Below are 20,431 nucleotides of genomic sequence, written 5' to 3' on the forward strand. Positions count from 1 at the left end.
CACAGACACTAAAAAAAACCACCCCGATTTTACTCTTATTTCATAGAAAAGTATGGTAGACTGACTCAGATTTTTCCAACACTAATGCTGCATATAAGACAACACAAAACGTAAGTATTACCCAGCAGTAAGCATGTATTTGTTCATGTGGAGCAGCTGGAGACTGGCTTGGTGACTGCTTATTCTGGCTGGTTTTGCTCACACATTTGTGTTGTCTGACTGTTGACTCATGTAGGGGACACTCAGCTCTGCTTCAGGTGTCTTTCGCTCTCCAGCAGACAAGCTCTGGCAGAAACCTAAGAGAGAAGGTGAGCCCCATCTCTCAAAAGCTTCACAAGCCCCTGAATCACATTTCCCAGCATCACACTGGCTGAAGTAAGTCATCAGTCCGAGAGTCAAAATGGGAAATAGTACAAAGTAACATGGCAAAAGACGGCTGATGCATTAGGACCATTTTTGCAATCTACCACAGGGTGGTACTTAAAAGACTTTCAAGTATGAAAATATATATAAGAAAAAATTCCAAAGGGGAAATGAAATGCAAACATGAACTGCAGAGATAAAGGACCAACATAAAATCTGTGACTTTTACTTTTTATTTTATTTTTTTATTTTTATTTATTTTTAAAGGAGAGAGAGAGAGAGCTTGAGCAGGGGAGGGGAAAAGAAAGAGAGGGAGACACAGAATCCAAAGCCGGCTCCAGGCTCTGAGCTGTCAGCACAGAGCCTGATGCGGGGCTCGATCTCATGAGCTGTGAAATTCGTGACTTTTAAAGAAGAGTCTGCTCGGTGTTTTTAATATGGACGGTAGTGAGTATCCAATCATTAGGAATTCAATTATATTGCATATATTTTTAAAAGTGATGCAGCAGTTCTATTTTAAAATGTCAATATTTATAACACACTAAACTTACATTCTTTGCAACTATGTAAATTGATGATGAAACTAAACTAAAAATGTGTGAGCAGTAGGCAGATTTTCAACAATATTTTAGGGGTGTGCGAGCAAAATAAATTAAATTCCACTGATAATGAATTTCCAGAAGCCAAGGAGAGTGTGGAGTTTCTGAAAGATAGCAAAGTAGAAAAGGCCTGAGTCAGATCAAAACTCTTGTTTGAGAACCTCATAAAAAGAAGCAATAATATGAGCAGGGCACATAGGACACCTGTGGTAGACTGTAACCCAATCTTTTTTGGTCAAGACTTGTGTATCCTATGAAGAGCCCCTATGTTAAGTCAAAATATTCTAGGCCTTATGGCATAGCTAGAAATCCAATACCAGAAATTTTTGAATTAGACCTTAGGTGTGGGTATACTACTCATAGGGCAATTGCAGGATTGAGACAGGAGGTGACGAACATGGCCTCACTGATTGGTAGTGCAGAAAAGGTAAACAGAGGGAAGTCTCATCATGGAACTCTATCCTCTTTAAGATTAAGAGTTATAACTTCTGTCATTTGCCAAATCATATACCCAAGTTCAGGCCAGTTCACTTTGGCAAATACAGGTCAGGAAAGGCACGGAGCAAACAAGCCAGATGACATCACAGTGGGTACAATACAATGAGGATGGAGGCTAATGGCTAGAAACCAAACAGAAAAGCATCCTGACCAGAACACTCCAAACCATTTTCTGGCCTTTACACTGTAAAGGCGAGGGAGATCCCTTAAGAAGTAGGTTACCTTCTGATATACGGCTCACAAAAGACTACTAAAGGAGAAGAGAATGAGGTGTTTTACTTAAAAAGATTAAATGGTTTCTGAAAACCATATGAACGCGTGCTTGAGGGCAAGATGGAATCATGCGTTACAGGAACACACATGCTCTATCCCCAAGTTGTAGTGTCCTTACGTCGACTTGACCACAACTAACAATAACATGTACATTATAAAATGCCAAGCAAAATTTATATAGTTTATTTTAAGTACCCATCTGACTATTTTAAGATTAATTTTGTAGTATTTTCTTTCATATCTTTAAAAATATTTGATACAAATAAGGGAATATGTGTATTAACTCAAGGAAACGGTATCAATATAAGGTAACTTAGAAAAACTATGTAGATGTTGGGGTAAAAATCACCCATCCACAAAAGAAATTTCTTATTGAGTCATCCTAATTTATAATGTCTAGATTGTAAAATTCTTTCATCTACTCATTTTACGAATGTGCAGTGTCGAGCTTTGATGGAAAATCTAAATTACACAAGTCTCGAGATTTAATCCTGCCTGAAGCAAGCAAATTAACTAAATGATTTCTCAAATTTCCTCCCAAGTCCTATGATTTAATGAGGTTGTAGAAACGATGACTACACACTAAATGTGTGGACACGCTGTCAGCGTTGAGGGTTTTCCTTCAGAGAGGTGGCTTCCCTTCATAGTAAGGGAAATGTGACCTTTTGTGGAGGGACTGAAACTCAGTACATGTATTCCTGAGGTTTTTACCAAAACCCACAGAGGCAATTGCTTAGACCTCTTTGTTGTGAGGTCAGAAAAACAGGCCAGAAAATGGGTCGGAGTGTTCTCTAGGACTGGCTTCCAGAAGAGACCCAGGAGTGGATACGCTGGGTGAACGACTAACAGGTCTGTGTCCGTCACTGTCTAGTCAAGAGACAGAAATCCTAACAGCTTCTTTAACAGAGAGAATTTAATACGGGAAGTAAGTCATTATGAAGAATTGTTAACTATATTAACCGCAAAGGCCTAACAAAACCCCCGCTGAGACATGATGGAGGGATCGAGCATCTGCAGGAAGCAGTGACCACACCCACACCTGGGAAGGTATCTTGGAGAGAACCTTCAGGGAACTGAAAATCAGGAGGGGACAGTGGTTAGCTGGTGCTGTTTTTGCAACTGTGACCAAAATTCCAAAATGGGGCTACTTGCTGCTTCTCCCAAGGAACTGCTTCTTTGGGGGTGAAAAAGTAACTGGGAGGGAGTTGGGAGATGGTGTTTAAGGATACAAACCGGCAACTGGGAGCTGAATAAAGCCTAGAGATCTAATGCACAGTCCAGTGGCCACAGAATACTGTGCTGCAAACTTCAAAGTTGCTGGGAGACTAGGCATTAATTGTCCCCAACATACAAAGGGATTGATGCTTATGTGAAGCATGGGCGTGTCAGCTAACACCGCTGATCGTGCTGCAACACACGCACATATCAAATCAACACGTTAAATACCTTAACACTGTATGTCAATTATATCGCAGTGAAAATACATTAAAGAAAGAAGCATGAAGGGAAGAGGAACAAGTCGCTCCCTTCTCTCCAGCTTTGTGGTGCGCATCTAGCACCGCTATCGGCAGTCTTGCAAGGAGATAACTGCCAGGCAGAAATGTGGTTTGCAGAGTCCCAGCTCCAGCGAGGTGAAGCAGAGCACAGAAGGGTGAGTTTGGAGCTCAAAACCAATAGCTTAATAACTGGGATGGATTAAAAACATAAGGACAGCGGTGTGTCAAAGCCACAGAAAACAAATCTATGAAAGCGGGCATCCAAAAGACAAATACAAAAATACCAGAAAATGATCGAGGGGTGCCTGGGTGGCTCCACTGGTTAAGAGTCCCACTCTCAGTTTCAGCTCAGGTCATGATCTCACGGTTTGGTGAGTTCGAGCCCGCGTCAGGCTCTGCACTGACGTGCGGAGTCGGCTTGGGATTCTCTCGCTCCCTTTTTCTCTGCCCTTCCCCTGCTCACGCCGTTTCTGTCTCTCTCAAAAATAAATTAATCAATTTAAAAACATTAAAAAAAAGAAAATGATTGGAATGGTAAATCCGTAACATTCACATGAAATTATCTTTGTAAAGAATACAGAATTCTGCCTTATAAAAGGGTATAAGCTGCTGTTAAGCAAATACAATATCTTTACATTGAATCAGAAAAAGATGCTGATGTTGAGGGGTGAAAATTCAGGTGGCTGGTTCAAAATGTACTTGGGGCTCAGACTCCCCCTTTCAGAGTGAATAGAAGTGACATGGGTACCACGTCAGCCTTGGCTCGCTGAGACTGTCCGGCTCAGGAGACATTTTTGGGGGACACCGAACAGCGCTACACAGACTCATTCTGATTCTTCAGATAGGACCTAATGCGCACAACAACCATCACTGAACCTTTCAGAAGCTGACAACCCGGCCCCAGAACTTAATCCGAGTGCTACGTATGACTCCCACAGGAGTGGGCTGTGAACACATGTGTGAGGGCTCTCTTTAGAAATAACCTAGGAGCCATCTGGAAGACATGTGAGGGCATGTACGCTGATTTTGCGTTGTATATGTTTTCTTTTCCTATCCTGCTGATGATATTCTTTCACTTCTCTCTAGGGTTCATACCACAAACCGCATGCTAAATGAGGCTATAATCAAAATGAAGATCCAGACAATGAGTAGGAAAGTATGCTCTAAAAAGATACAACAACATTCTTTCCAGACTTATGAAGACGCTGAAAGTTAAGAGTTAAGAATCTTTCCCAAAAGTACAGACCTAAAAGTATGACAGAATTATAGGACCCCCAACCCGCTGACCCTTCATCCATAATAATCTTCACTGCACAATGTCACCTCTCTAATATCAGTAACAAACAAATTTAGGGATCTCCTAAAGCATGCTAGATACAAGTTAGAATGATTCCTTAAGATAAGGCAAGAGCTTCATTGGATGCCGCCATGACATCAGCCATTTCCATTTCCTGTTGACACTGCACCAATAGGCTAAAGAAGGCCTGTTACGTAGTTAAGGACAGCTCTTGCTGTCCGCAGAACCACATGCTTAACTCCGGTTGAATTAATAAACATTGACTTATAAAAGGCATGTTATCAAATGCCATTTTCAGAATGCACAGGGAGTAGGAGAACTTTTAATTCATTTAACAAAACCAGATTCTAGAGTACAAGGTACATGGGAAGTGCTAAATTAATAACATGAAAAGGACATAGTCCCTATTACCAAAAGATTCACATTCTTTGAATCTTTTGGATCTGAGCCTGGGTGGCTCCATCAGGAAAGCATCTGACTCTTCATTTCAACTCAGGTCATGATCTCATGGTTTGTGGGACAGAGCCCCACATTTTGGCTCTGTGCTGACAGCACAGAGGCTGCTTGGGATTCTCCCTCTCCCTGTCTCTCTGCCCCTCTCCCACTGGCTCTCACTCTCTCTCTCTCAAAATAAATACACTTAAAAAAAAGACTCATTCTAATTGAGCCATCACATCAGATAAACGAGATCTGTGAAGTGTCAGCTGTTATATCAACATGAACACAAGAAATCTGTGTCATCCTCACACAGCGACTTATTTCTCATTTTTTCCAGCTGTAATACACACCAAAATCCATGTTTACCCCCATAATTAGACACCACAGAACAACTCCTCAAATTATTAGGGACATTTTCCTTTAGTTTGATAACAGCTAATATAACTCAGAAGACAAGTAGCAGACTTTCAAAGGTAAACTAAGGTTCACATGCAAATCTTGAAATGAGTTTGGGTGAACTACTTAAAATAGCGTTGCCCTCCATAAATAAGGCTTTTCCCATAGTATTTAGTGGCACAAAATTTACAACAGCCAGGTCAGCATTTTGTGTGTGAGGGAGAGAGAAGAATCAATGAAGGTTTCTAAGGCCTGGCAAAATGCAGTGACATGACAGGTTACGTGTGAAAAGAGGCTCAGACAAAAAAATAAATAAATAATAAATAATGATAAATAATGGAGAAAATGGGAACAAGTGACCTCTCAGGAAAACCCACTTTATCTTACATACTATTGTTTTTCTTCTATAAGCTGGAGAAAATGGATGATGAGAAAAAAATTTTAAATAAATAAATACACACACACACACACACACACACACACAAACACACACAAATAACAGTCAGAGAAATTAACAATCATTTGTTAGGTAAATCTCTAAGCCCCATCAAATCAATATTGTCAGTATATAATAAAAATTACGACAGTCTTCAATGCTTCTGAGTTTCTCTCCTCTCTCTCTCTCCCTCTTTCTCATAGTTCACTTAAAAATTTTTTTAACGTTTATTCATTTTTGAGAGACAGAGAAACAGAGTATGAGCAGGGAAGGAGCAGAGAGAGAGGGAGACACAGAATCTGAAACAGGCTCCAGGCTCTGAGCTGTCAGCACGGAGCCTGACGCGGGGCTCAAACTCACGCACTGCAAGATCATGACCTGAGCCGAAGTCGGATGCTCAACAGACTGAACCACGCAGGCGCCCCTCTCATAGTTCACTTAAAGTGAACCATTTTCAGAGTACACAGCAGCTTGGAAGGCAGAAAATTCTGCATTGTGAGATGCCAGAGTAACATCAGGAATAAGCCTTTGCCCATTTTATGCCAGCATATCAGACCTGAACCTCTGTTTTCCAAGAATCCGAAACAGGACTATTTGCAGCAGGTTACCTCTGAGCCAGAAGGACACTAACAGATTCTAAAGAAGAGAGACAACCCAATAATTTAAGATCTGTTGATGAGTGAATGTGCACACACCCTCTATCACATAAAATTTCCATGTCTGTCCCCAACAAGGAACCTTGCAACTGCTGCTAATCTCGAGATATTCACCAACACATCAGGTTGAATCCTTGACAACTGCCTTCTTCGTTTCTGCTTTCAATAAGCTCTTAAATAATTTGTTTATCACTTGGGCCATTTGGTGATAAATGGAGTTTATTTAGTGTGTCCTCTAATTAATTAGTTTGCTTTCTGTGCTATTAATGGAGGCACAAGTATACCCATTAGCCCTTGGGAAGTGCTCTTGCACACAGCCTTTGAAAAAGGAATGTTTCACAGCCTATAAGGTTCTGACTCTTGGTAATGCTGTTTGGGCCGCAAGAGGAATTGGAGGATTTTCCCAGGCAATCGGGTTTTCCTTTAGCCCAAAAGGAAAAATAAGTATCCACAGGATTGTGGTTCTTTTGAAGTGGCTGTAGTTTCACTGCAATTTCCATCCAAAGCAACATGCGTTTTGTCAGGCTGAGGTTCAGCCATTAGGTTGCTAATTAAGTTAACAAGTGCTGTGTGCTGCTTAATTTGGCAACAAGCTATCCTACAGACTGTTCAATAAGAAAAGCAGCATTTCCATAATGATTCTGTTTTTTAGCTTGGAATTAAGCTAAAAACTCTAATGATCCCTATGAAGGGACATCTGATGCATGTGTTCAAAATGTAGAAAAGGAGAATACGCTGTTTTCCTTGTTGGTCACTCACACCTTTTATTTACACATTTACTGCATAGTGTGGCTGAAATAGGGGTAATTGCCTGTGTACATTTTTAATTCATCATAATTCAAATAAAATGTGTTTCCCTGCCCAACTTCCTTCTTACAGCTGTCATTTTGCCCAACTGCAAATTGACTTTCAGTAATGGGTTCCATTGCAGTGAGCTAATTGTGGGTGTGATTTATTCTCTTGTTATCCTTGGTTGATGTGCCTCTCCTTCAGTCGTAGGGGTTAAAAATGAGATTCATTGGTTCATTTATTCAGCAGATATTTCCTGAGTATCTATTGTGTGCCAGATATTGCACTAGGCTCTGAGGACTCAGGAAAAAATGCACCTGGAGTGCAATCTTGATAGAGGTTCCAAAAGAATAACCATGTATTTATTCCATCTAAGAAAACATCTTTCAGGAGGACCATTCCTGGACTAAGATCTTGGAGACCAGCATGTGCTGTATAAAAATACCTAAACTCAGTCACTAACCAAGGAAAGAAAAGGAAATAAGTAAGTTGTTTAATCTCTCTGGGCCTCATTAGTTCATTTATAAAGTGGAAGGGAAGGGCTTACTTGTTAAAGTCCCTTTCAGCAGATTTCTTGAATAATCCATATTCTCTCATGACCTGTACTCAACCAAATGCTATTTCCTCAACCTAGAGTTCCTTTCTCCTTCCCTCTTCTAGTTCTGCATATTAAAAGACTACTCAGTCAAGTCTGTGGTCCACTTAATTGTGTTGTATCAATACCAATTTTCTAGTTTTGATGAATGTACTGGTTCTATAACATGGTACCATTAAGAGAAGCTGGGCAGGGAGTACATTGGATCTCTCCATGCTATTTTGGCAACTTCTTATAAGTCTGTAATTATTTAAAATAAAACATTTTTTTAATACCCCCATATTCATAACCTACCTCGAAAACAAAATTAAAACTGAAACCAATCTCTTCTTCCCTTATCTCTATTATAACATCTTGACTGCCTTATAGTTACTAACGAATCCACCTGCCTCTTTTGATTCTTAACTCAGAGACAGAACTACATCAGATCTATCTTTGCATCCTCCACAGACCTTACAACAGTTGCTTTTCTAACCCAAGTTCATTCAATGAAATTCAACAAATGAGGTTCAAAACACTGGTTAAAACATTTCCTTACATCTCTTATCCCATCAGGGAAGCCCTGCCTCACATCCTGTTTCCCTTTAGTGGCATTCAACAGAATCTGCATGCAGAACGTGTGTAGGCATACTATTCACATACTCATTTTTTCAAGGTGCTTAAAAGTAAAATGTGACTGGTAGTAATACTCACCTGGATACCAAGGACAAAGAGAGTTAATTACCCAGTGATGGCAGAACACAGTACATAAATAATGGAGCATGATAGAAATAAGGGTTATGTTATATAAACATTCAGGTCCTGCAATATCCCATTCTGGGTTTGGTTTTCAAATGGATGACAATTAAAATAAAGTACACTTCTATTTGGTTCTGAAGATGCTTTCACTACAGCTTTTTGAGACCTTGAGACTCCAGCATTGAAACATACATACATAATGTGGATACCTGGATATTAACACCAGAAGGGGCTCCAAAAGGTCATTTCTACCCACTTATGACTTATATTTGTAAAAGTTGTGAGCAGTTGGCCCCAGCCATCTGTAGCTGCTAAGATAAAGACAGATATGCCTATATATTTTTACAACTTGTTAAATAGAGATCATCGCAAATTATTAAAATGTAATTTCAGTAAAATTAAAATGGAATTAAATCAAAAAATTAAGTCAGTGGCAACTACTCTTTGAGAATATAGGTCAGGTATTGAAAGAAAAAAAATTATTGTATCCAGGATAAAAAATTGCAAAACTAATAAAAAGTTTTAAAAGTTTTTACTGCATTGTATTTGTGCTTGATTTTGTCTCTAAGAATAACTGATGAATGTCTTTAAAATTCAATCATATATAAATAGGCAGAATATAATTTCTAATGATTAGTCATTTTCCCCAAAACCTGTTGAGTATAAATATAAATTTCATTTTGTCAAAAATTTACATTAGAAAATATAAAAACAACTACTGTTTATTAACTTTATTTGAATGCCAGTTAAATTATAAAAATTTTTAAGTAATTTTAAACACTTACGTAATATTTATAATTTTTGTAATTTTTATAACAGATTATATTTTAAAACTTACATAACATATAAGTTTTATGATTTTTTTTAAAAAACCTGTTTTATACTAGCAGTCTTTCCTTTATTTGCCTTTGATCTAAACACATAATAGTGAAACTTAGAGATATAAATAAAAGTTGCTCATCTGACAAATTGGACCAATGTGACAAATGTGGCCAAGGCAATGAATATAATTAAGTCCATTGATTTCTTTCCTGATTTGAGCTATTTTGGTGACCTTAATAAAATTAAGGAGGTACCATACTGGATATATTAAAACACAATGTGGATTAGGTTTTGCGAATTAAGATTAATAGGAGTCAAACCAGAAAGCTAAAGAACTAAAATAGAATGGTCATTTTTATGTCAATATTAATAGAAGACAGAAGAGAAACAAAAAACAAAGCATGATCTCTACCACTGAAAGTACCTGTTTATTTAAGAGTCGTCAGTTACCTGAAAAGCTGTCTTAAAAGCCACAAGCTATAGAGGTGCCTGGATAGTTCAGGTGGTTGAGTGTTCGACTGGATTTTGGCTCAGGTCATGATCCCAGGGTTGTGGGACTGAGCCCCGAATCAAGTTCCATGCTAAACACAGAGCCTGCTTGGGAGTCTCTCTCTTTCTCTCTCTCCCTCTCTCCGCTCCTCTCCCCTGCTCACACTCTTTCTCTGTCTCTCTCTCTCTCTAAAAAAAAAAAAAAAAAAAAGCCACAAGCTATGTGACTGCTGTGGTAAGCAGGGTAATAGTACTCTAAAAATGTCCATGCCTCATCCTCAGAACCTGTGAATATATTATATTATAAGGCAAGGAAGAATTAAAGTTGCAGACAGAAGTGAGGTTGCTAATGAGCTGTCTGAAAAATAGAAAGATTATCCAGGACTACTTGGGTGGGCCCAATGAAATCACAAGGATCATTAAAAGTGGAAGAAGTTAGCAGAAGAGTCAGTATCAAATGACGTGATGTAAGAAAGACTTAAGCAGCCATTGCTGGCTTTGAAGATGGAAGAGGAGCCCACAAGCCAAGGAATGCAGGTGGCCTCTAGAAGTTGGAAAAGGTAAGAAAATAGACGTCCTCAGAGCCTCCAGAGGGGCACGGCTATGCTGACACCTTGATTTTAACCCAGTGAGACCCATTTTAGATTTCTGACCTCCAAAACCAAAAGATAATAAATACGTGTGGTTTAGACCCTTAGGTCTCTGGCAATTTGTAGCAGCGGCAATAAAAACTAGTACAGCTACACTTCCAGTTTCTGCTTCTGCAGGTAAGAAGCCAAGAGGCTGCCACAACATCCTAACAAGAAGTAAAAAGCTGAGCAAACTTCCAGGATATATAAGAGACATGAGGACACAAAGCAAACCACCATCTCAATGACTGAAAAGACCTACAGCAAAATACAGAGATAACAATTTACTGAACTAGAGGCTGATAAGTGGAAACTGCCTGCCTCAGGAACCAGTGCTGGGGAAAGAAAAATCTGAACTGTAACTGACATGTTGCTGGAGGCTCAGTGTGGACAAATCTGAGAGATAAAAACCCAAGGAAGATCCAGCCATCAGGAGACCCCACGACTTTGTGAGATTTCCCTCTAGAAGTTTGACCAGGTTCCTATAGTGAATGTCTAATAAAAATGCCCTTATGCTTCGAGCAGGGGTCGGGGAGGAAGAGAAACCATTCTGAAATATGCCAGAGCACTCAGTTCTTCCTAACAAGACCTGATCTCGGTAGAAACCAGTAAAGCAGAGCCTAAGCTGCTGGCATATTATCATCGTGTACCAATAGGCCAAAAAGACAATTTAAAAAGACAGAACAAGCACCAAAACCAGGCAGGGATGTTAGAATGATCAGGCCAGTAATTTAAAATGGTATGATTAATATGCTAAGGGCTCTAATGGGTAAAGTAGACAGCATGTAAGAACAGATGGGTGATGTAAGCAGAAAGATGAAAATCCTCAGAAGGAACCAAAAAGAAATGCCAGAGATCAAAAACAACTTAACATAAAGAGTGCCTTTGATGGGATTACTAATAGACTGGACACAGTCTGTGCTTAAGGATATCTCAACAGAGACCTCCACAACTGAAAAGGCAAAGAGAACAAATACTGGAAAACAACAACAACAACAAGGCAAAACAAAACAAAACACTATAACAGACCATGTAAGGACTGTAAGACAGCGACAAAAGATGTAACATATACATAGAGGGAGTACTGGAAGAAAAGAGAGAAAGGAATAGAAGAAATCGTGCTCAAAGAATGATGACTGAGCATTACCTCAAATTAATGTCAGACACCAAAAGGCAGATCCAGGAAGCTCAGAGGACCCCTAGAAGGACAGCTGCCCTAAAAACTACACCCAGGCATATACTTTGAAATTAGAGAAAAAATCTTGGAAGAAGCTGTGGGAGGGGGTGGAGGGAAAGCTTACCTGCAGGGGAACAAAAATAAGAATTACATGCAACTTCTCTTCAGAAACCATGCAAGCAAGAAGAGAGTGGAGTAAAATATATAAAGTGAAGGCCCTCATTTGATTGTGCTTCACAGATACTGAGTTTTTTCCAGATCAAAGGTTTGTGGCCACCCTGCATAGAGTGAGTCTATTGGTGCTATTTTCCCAGCAGTAGTTATTCATTTCATGTCTCTGGGTCACATTTTGGTAATTCTTGCAGCATTTCTAACTTTTTCATTATTATTATATTTGTTATGGTGATCTATGATCAGTAATTTTTTTTTTTTATCTGGGTGGGGGGGAGGTGGGGCTGAGGGAGAGAGAAAATCCCAAGCAGGCTCCACACTCAGTGCAGAGCCCGATGTGGAGCTTGATCCCACGACTCTGGAATCCTGATCTGAGACAAAATCAAAAATTGGTGCTCAAACAACTGAGCCACCCAGGTGCCCCATGATCTGTGATCAGTAATCTTTGATGTTACTATGGCAATTGTTTTGGGGTATGACAAACCATGGACATAGAAGACAGCAAACTTAACTGACCAATGTTGTATGTGTTCTGATTCCTCTACTGACTGGCCTTGGCCTCCCTATTTGCTGAGACTCTCTCCTTGGGCCTCCCTATTTGCTGAGACATAAGAATATTAAAATTATGCCAATTAATAACCCTGCAATGACCTCTAAGTGTTCAAATGAAAGGACGAGCCACACATCTCTCACTTTAAAAGCTGGAAATAATTAAGATGAGTGAGGAGGCCTGTCAAAAGCTGACAAAGGCTGAAAGCTGGGCCTCTTACACCAAACAGTGAGCCAAAGAAAGGCAAAGTTCTAGAAGGAAATTAAAGTGCTATTCCAGTGAACATGTGAATGATAAGAGAGCAAAACAGCCTTATTGCTGATATGGAGAAAGTTTTAGTCTGGATAGAAGATCAAACCAGCCACAACATTCCCTTAAGCCAAAGACTAATCCAGAGCAAGGCATTAACTGTCTTCAAGTCTGTGAAGGCTGACAGTTGAGGAAGCTACAGAAGGAAAGTTTGAAGCTAGCAGAGGATGGTTCATAAGGTTTAAGGAAAGAGGGCAGCCTATGACCCTGCAGAGGCCAAACTGGTGGCGGACCTTCTCGAGGGGCAAAGACGTATCTTGTACTCAATAATGCAGATTATTACTTTACACCACACATCTATCCAGCCTCAAGGTCTGAGGGTGGCCTCATCGGATGAACTATCAGTATCCTGACTGTAACAAATCTTGGTGCTTGTATCCTTTATTTCTTCTTTGCAACACTGAGCTTTTTGTCTGTGATCATTAATTAATAAAGAATCCACGTTTTAAAAAATGTTTATTTATTTATTTATTTTGAAAGACAGGCAGAGAGAGAAAGAGAGAGATTGAATCCCAAGCAAGTTACATGCTGTCAGCACAGAGCCCAATGTGGGTCTTAATCTTATGAAATGTGAGATCATGACCTGAGCCGAAATCAATAGGGCACTTAAATGACTGAGCCACCCAGGTGCCCCAAACATCCACAATTTTTATTTTTTTAATTTTTTTTTCAAGTTTAGTCAACCTCTTCTGTATTTTTTTTAATATATGAAATTTATTATCAAATTGGTTTCCATACAACACCCAGTGCTCATCCCAAAAGATGCCCTCCTCAATACCCATCACCTCCCCTCCCCTCCCTCCCACCCCCCAAAAACCCTCAGTTTGTTCTCAGTTTTTAAGAGTCTCTTATGCTTCGGCTCTCTCCCACTCTAACCTCTTTTTTTTTTTTCCTTCCCCTCCTCCATGGGTTTTTGTTAAGTTTCTCAGGATCCATATAAGAGTGAAACCATATGGTATCTGTCTTTCTCTGTATGGCTTATTTCACTTAGCATCACACTCTCCAGTTCCATCCACGTTGCTACAAAGGGCCATATTTCATTCTTTCTCATTGCCACGTGGTACTCCATTGTGTATATAAACCACAACTTCTTTATCCATTCATCAGTTGATGGACATTTAGGCTCTTTCCATAATTTGGCTATTGTTGAGAGTGCTGCTATAAACATTGGGGTGCAAGTGCCCCTATGCATCAGTACTCCTGTATCCCTTGGGTAAATTCCTAGCAGTGCTACTGCTAGGTCATGGGGTAGGTCTATTTTTAATTTTCTGAGGAACCTCCACACTGTTTTCCAGAGTGGCTGCACCAGTTTGCATTCCCACCAACAGTGCAAGAGGGTTCCCATTTCTCCACATCCTCTCCAGCATCTATAGTCTCCTGATTTGCTCATTTTGGCCACTCTGACTGGCGTGAGATGATATCTGAGTGTGGTTTTGATTTGTATTTCCCTGAGGAGGAGCGACGTTGAGCATCTTTTCATGTGCCTGTTGGCCATCTGAAACATCCACGATTTTTAAAGAATCAAGTCTATAGACAGATTATGTTTCCTGTCGAATTACTGCCATGGATTAATATTCCCACTGTTTTCATTGTTCCCGCTAGAGTTGAGAGATTACAGCAAATTATATGATGGCATAGGAGAGTTTCCAAGTGGCTGGTTTCAGCTCATTGTTAATATACTTTCCTTCCTCTTTTTCACTGACATGCTGATCTACTGGATTCATAGAGGCCTTTGTCATAGACTTGTGTTTAATCACGTACACAAACCTCACCATCTCTGGCAGATTCCTACTCCATTTGTAAGTCACGGCTTCCTTCAGAGTCTACCTTGCCATATATATATATATACCCTTTTATCTTTCTGTTACACAAGTAGGTTTATTTAAGTTTGCACCTCTTTGTCAATATCTGACGTGGGTTCCTAAATGGCAGAGAGAGTAGAGCCAGTTAGCAAGTTCATGAGACCTGCTAGAATCTTGATGCTTCCACGAGGTGACCTCAGGAGACTCATTGTAATGTTATTTTGAATCCGTTTTCATCAACACCATGATGGGCATAATAATGTTTCCTAGGCGGGGTTTTTGTATGAGTCGTGGGAGATTAAGGAGTACTTGACGTGGAATAAGAGTTCAGTAAGTCACGGAACATCACAGTATCCTTTTTATTAACAGAAGTAATGTGTGTGTTGCCTCAAAAAATCATTGCGTGAACTGAAACAGATCCAGGTTTTATTTTAGGTTACAAGTCAGCCATGATTTTTTTTTTCCACTTGCTAGTTTCCCCTTTCAATGTCTCCTTCCTCTTCCAGCATGCAGAGACACCGGAAGAGTATGTCTCACCTCACTCACCAGCCCTTGAGTCTGTTGGCTGGGCTCCCTCACTCCCACTGCTGGGAGACAGGCTTCAGTCCAAGTGTTCCTTCGCTCTGGTGCCTCCTTGCACAACGGTCACCAGGCGGCTCGCCCGGTGGCCCTCTCAGGGCTGACGCTGCCAACTGGACTCTTGTCTTCCCCTGGGTCAATGCTGGTAACCCGTTCCTCACCTTGTTCATCTGTTGGACCTCAGAGCTGTTTGTGATGCTTGGATCGCTGCCTTTCCTGCTGTTGTCAGAAGTCTGGCCCTCGCCACATCTCATCTGTTTCCAGCCGCCTCGCCCTGGATCCACAGCCAGATGTTCCGGTCTGTCCTTTTCCCCAGCCCCACACTGAGGAACTCCATAGCACTGGATAAACCCCACAGTGCTGGTTTCACTAAGCCTCTATCTAGTTACAATCCATGAAATACCGTATGCAATTTTAACAAAAGAAGCTCACCTTAGTCTCAGTCACTAAAACGGCTCGAGGAAATATTTCTCTATTTGTGTATTTCCATTCTGTATTACAGCTTTCTTCCCTAATATAGTGCGTGGCTGTAAAGGAGTGGGTACAAATGTGGTCCAATTTATTTTTTCGTGCAATAAATATGGATTTAATGTTTTATTATAAATTGCTGCTAGTGTAAAAATTTACCTCTTATAATAGCATACTTTATTATTTTTGAAGTTGCCAAGGTGATCTTTTATTTTATATAGTTGATAACTTTATTTTGCAATTGACAGAAATAATTTCAAACTAGAATAGGCCTTCTCCACAAAGCAAATAAATAGTATTTTCAAGTGAATAAAAAGAAAGAAGAGGCCTCAAATAAAAGTGGAATAATAGAGAGGATCATGTTTCAATTTTATAGTCTTTCTGTCCACGATACAACATTTGACTTGTAACCTTCTTTTTATGTTCACCATCTGCATACCGCTACGATAGGAAATGTGAGATGGGTCCAGGTCGTTTGGATCTATAATATTAAGTATGAACATAACATCTAAATAGAATGAGCCCGGTCTGGGGCAGTGGACTAGAAGTCATATAATTTCTATCTCCCAGTCACCATTCATTTGTTATGTCCTTGAGCAAATCATTTAACCTTTCTCTGCCTCGGACTTTTCTAAGAAGTAGGATATACCTATTCCCATCATAGGCGTTCGTAGAAAAAAAAAATCAGAATTAAAACTGTCTGGCATTTTTCACAAAAGGGCTTTGGAATAAAATAATTCCCGGGTAGTAATTTGCAAACAAGCTCTATCTACCTCGGCCACCACCTCTATATATGCAGATTCCTTGTTAACCTCAAGAGAGGGAGACAGACACATAACTCTTGCTGGGAGCCCAGACTAATATAATAATAACAACATCTATCAAGCACTTACTATGTGTCAGGCGCTGCTCTAAGTGCTTTACACATATTACTCTATTAATCCTCACGCTAACCATAAGAGGCAGACACTCTTGTTAGTTCAGTTGAGGAAGGTTAGTTAGGTAGTTGAGGGAAAGCAGACACTAGGAGGTTAAATACATTGCCCCAGAGTATACCATTGGCATGGAGTGGAGCCATGCTTAACTCTGTGGTCTGAGGGACAGTTGGCCCCATCCTAGAAGACATAGCCACCCTCACTCCATTGGGCTCTGTTGGCCTGAAAAACTGAGAACTGTTCAGGGGGAAAATGAATTCCAACGGAAGAGACGACCAAGGAGCAGATTTGGATCAAAACTCAATATTGGCATAAAGAGATGATTTTTTTAAATTTTTTAAAGTTTTTTGAAAATGTATTTATGAGAGCGAGAGAGACAGAGCACAAGAAAAGGAAGGGCAGAGAGAGGGAGACACAGAATCCGAAGCAGGCTCCATCCAGGCTCTGAGCTGTCAGCACAGAGCCTGATGTGGGGCTCGAACCCACAAGCTGGAAGATCATGACCTGAGCTAAGTTGGATGCTTAACCAACACTCAAGCACCTCAATGATTTTTTTTTTTTTTAACATCAGGATGCCTGTAACTGGGAATACCCTTTAGACCGGTCAGCCATTCAGTCAGTCAATAATTACTGAACACCTACTTGGTTCCAGATAGTGTTGTTACCAATAAAGATATCAGTGAACAAGAAATCTAGGGTCCCTATCTTCAAAACAATTTTCCTATAGGAAACATGGCCAGAAAGCAGTGTAATGCATTCCCTATAATCTCCTTAACTAGGACATAGCTATTTGATTTCCCACATTTTCTCTTATTGGGGTTGAAAAGGAGGAAATACACAAATAATAAACAGGTAAACAAATCAATAGCTAGCATCATTTCAGATATGAAAAATTATTATGAGAAAGAAAGGGAAAGGGCTTGTTCCTGAGTCCTAGAAAGCGGACAAGAGAGTAAAATTAAAGGAAGTGTTTTTTGGAAACACATCAAACACCATTAGAATGTAATTTCGGTAATAGTGGTATGAATGACAGGGAGTTTTCCTACCTGAGTTGCTATGGGAGGCAGCAGAAACAGCAGTCTAAGCTACAAGCTGGATCGGTCTTCATATTTTCATTCGTATTGGAGAATAGTCACTGTTCTTATCCTAACAGAAAGAGAAGAAAAGAACAAGAATGAGGAATTCACCAGAGAAATTAAATATACTGATAAATATGAAACAACAAACATGAAAATAAGTCTCAATGTGATTAAAGAGCAAATCAAAACTGCACTTAGGTTTTGCCTCTTCTTAGCTCCATATGGATTGTTTATTTTTAATGTTTATTTATTTTTGGGAAAGAGAGAGTCACAGCGCAAGCAGCAGAAGGGGCAGAGAGAGAGGGAGACAGAATCTGATCCAGGCTCTGAGCTGTCAGCACAGAACCTGATGTGGGGCTTGAACCCACAAACCGTGAAATCATGACCTGAGCCAAAGTCGGATGCTTAACCAACTGAACCACCCAGGCGCCCCCATATGGATTGTTTAAAATATAATATCCAATGTTGGGAAGAGATGTGGAAAATCATAAATTATTCTACTGAATAACAACTTCTGGAGCGCTTATGTGTCCTGGGTATTTTGCTAGGCAGTAGGGATACATGCAGTTATTCTATAAACACTTACAGACCATCTATTGTGTATGAGGTGGTTTGCTGAGGATTGGGGGCTCCTGTGGACAGGACAGATATGCTTCCGGCCCTCATGCAGCTTACATGCTAGCGGAGGAGACAGACATTTAACACACACACACACACACACACACACACACACACACACATAAATTAGTGAAATCTGCTATAAAGAGATATTGTGTCTCCTATAGGAGTTAACCTAGTTAGGGCAGGAGAATTTACCTTTGACGAATTAACATTTGATCTGAACGCTAAAAGATGAGTAGACATCAGTAGGGCAAAGAGGTGGGGAAAGCACATTCCAAGCAAAATCTACAACATGAACAAAAACATGAGGTAAGGAGGAACAAGTGTGTTTGAGAAACTAAAAGAAAAATCAGTGTGCCTGGAGTGGGGTGGGGGGAGGGGAGGAGTGAGAGGCCAAGAAAGGAATAGCAGGGATGAGTTGGAAAGACAAAAAGGGAGCAGACTGTAGGGCAATGAGAAGGTGCTGCAGAGACAAAGAAGACAATGTAGACATTGGCATGACCAGAAATAATGACAACAAATGCAGAAGAGGTCTGCCTGTGAAGAACCAACATTCTTGTGGGAGAAACAGGTGTTGTCAAACATAATTGGGGGAAATACAAATTGGCATAGAAAAATTTTGTTGGGCAATTAGGCAAAATCTCTAAATCTAAAATCATTTGCATCCAGCAACCCTTCATATCTATAGAAATCCTGGCATATGTGCAATGATGTTAATATTATTGAAAAGTAGATTCAGTGTAAATGACTATCAAAAGGATATCAAATTAATATAACATAATATGACCATAAAATGAAATACAATGCAGCTATTATAAAAGAATGAGATGAATCTGCATAGATTATCCTGTAAGGATATTTTTTAAAGTAGCAAAATTTGGTGCTGTAAGGTATATTTCTCCCGATATTCTTTTTTTTTAAGCTTATTATTTATTTTGAGAGAGACAGAGACAGAGAGAGCAGGGGAGGGGCAAAGAGCAGGAGAGAGAGATAATCTCAAGCAAACTGCACTGTCAGCACAGAGCCCAACATGGGGCTTGAACTCACAAACCACGAGATTATGACCTGAGCCAAAACCAAGAGGCAGACGCTTAATCCACTGAGCCACCCAGGCACCCCATCCCCATTTTCTTAAATAAACTAACATATATACATAAACACACACACATATCAGGGGGCTTTATACTTTAAATACTCCTATCTTGCTAGATTTCATTATAATTATTTATAAAAATGTAATGTGTATCAGTAAAGATACTGAAACACATAGTGTATGTATAAAAGATATTTTTAAGGGGAACACACATTTTTTTAATGTTCATTTATTTTTGAGAGAGAGACAGAGCATGAGTGGAGGAGGGACAGAGAGAGAGGGAGACACAGAATTGGAAGCAGGCTCCAGGCTCCGAGCTGTCAGCACAGAGCCCGACATGGGGCTCGAAATCATGAACCGTGAGATCATGACCCGAGTTGAAGTCGGGCGCTCAACCGACTGAGCCACCCAGGAGCCCCGGAACACACATTTTTATAATAAAAGAATGTAAGTGGACAGACATAAAGTTAGATGCTTGCCATTTTTGGTCAGCACACACCTCCATTAAAAATTAATGCCAATTAGTAGACCACGTAATCAAATCAAGTTAACACGGCTAGAGAACAAATTCTGTTTCCAAGTTTTTACATGATTTGTTGTTGTTTATTTTATTGGTGTCTGTTTATTGCCAACACAATAAGACATATTTGTAAGTACTAATGTTTCTATTTGTTTAGACCCTCTAAACCCTTGCACAATGATTGGTTCATCATAAGCATCCAATAAATGATTGCAAATTCTAAGACTCTCATAAAAGCTGACTTCTGATCCTTTAAACTCAAGAAATCAGCCTCGAAAAATGACAAATGCCTGAGGCCATTATGAGAAAGAGACAATCCCATGTCCAAGATTCCCAATTTGCTATCTAAAGAGAACATTCAAACTGACTGCTAACAAAAATGATCATAGCTGCAACTCAGTCTGATCGCTGAAATGGTATTTCTCCAGACATCACAGAAGACTTCCTTTAAGGATAATGTCACAGCCGACTAAGATCTCATCAAGGACCTCTAATGCCCATTAAAATCATTTTAAATGCTCTCAGCTGAAGCCAGCAGAGCATCATTTAATTATGCAGGATTTCTGATTGCTTATCATCCACCCTTTTCTCATTCAGCTCTTTGCCCCTTGTG

The 20,431-nt window shown here is 39.9% G+C and overlaps 1 pseudogene; it reads left to right on the plus strand.

The window, feature by feature from the left end:
- The first annotated feature begins 1,359 nt into the window (after nt 1-1,359).
- On the plus strand, nt 1,360-14,633 carry LOC144613814 (lathosterol oxidase-like; annotated as a pseudogene).
- Nucleotides 14,634-20,431: the final 5,798 nt, after the last annotated feature.

This window comes from Panthera onca, chromosome D3 (assembly GCF_046562875.1).
Source record: "Panthera onca isolate mPanOnc1 chromosome D3, mPanOnc1 haplotype 2, whole genome shotgun sequence".
Taxonomy (NCBI): Eukaryota; Metazoa; Chordata; class Mammalia; order Carnivora; family Felidae; genus Panthera; species Panthera onca.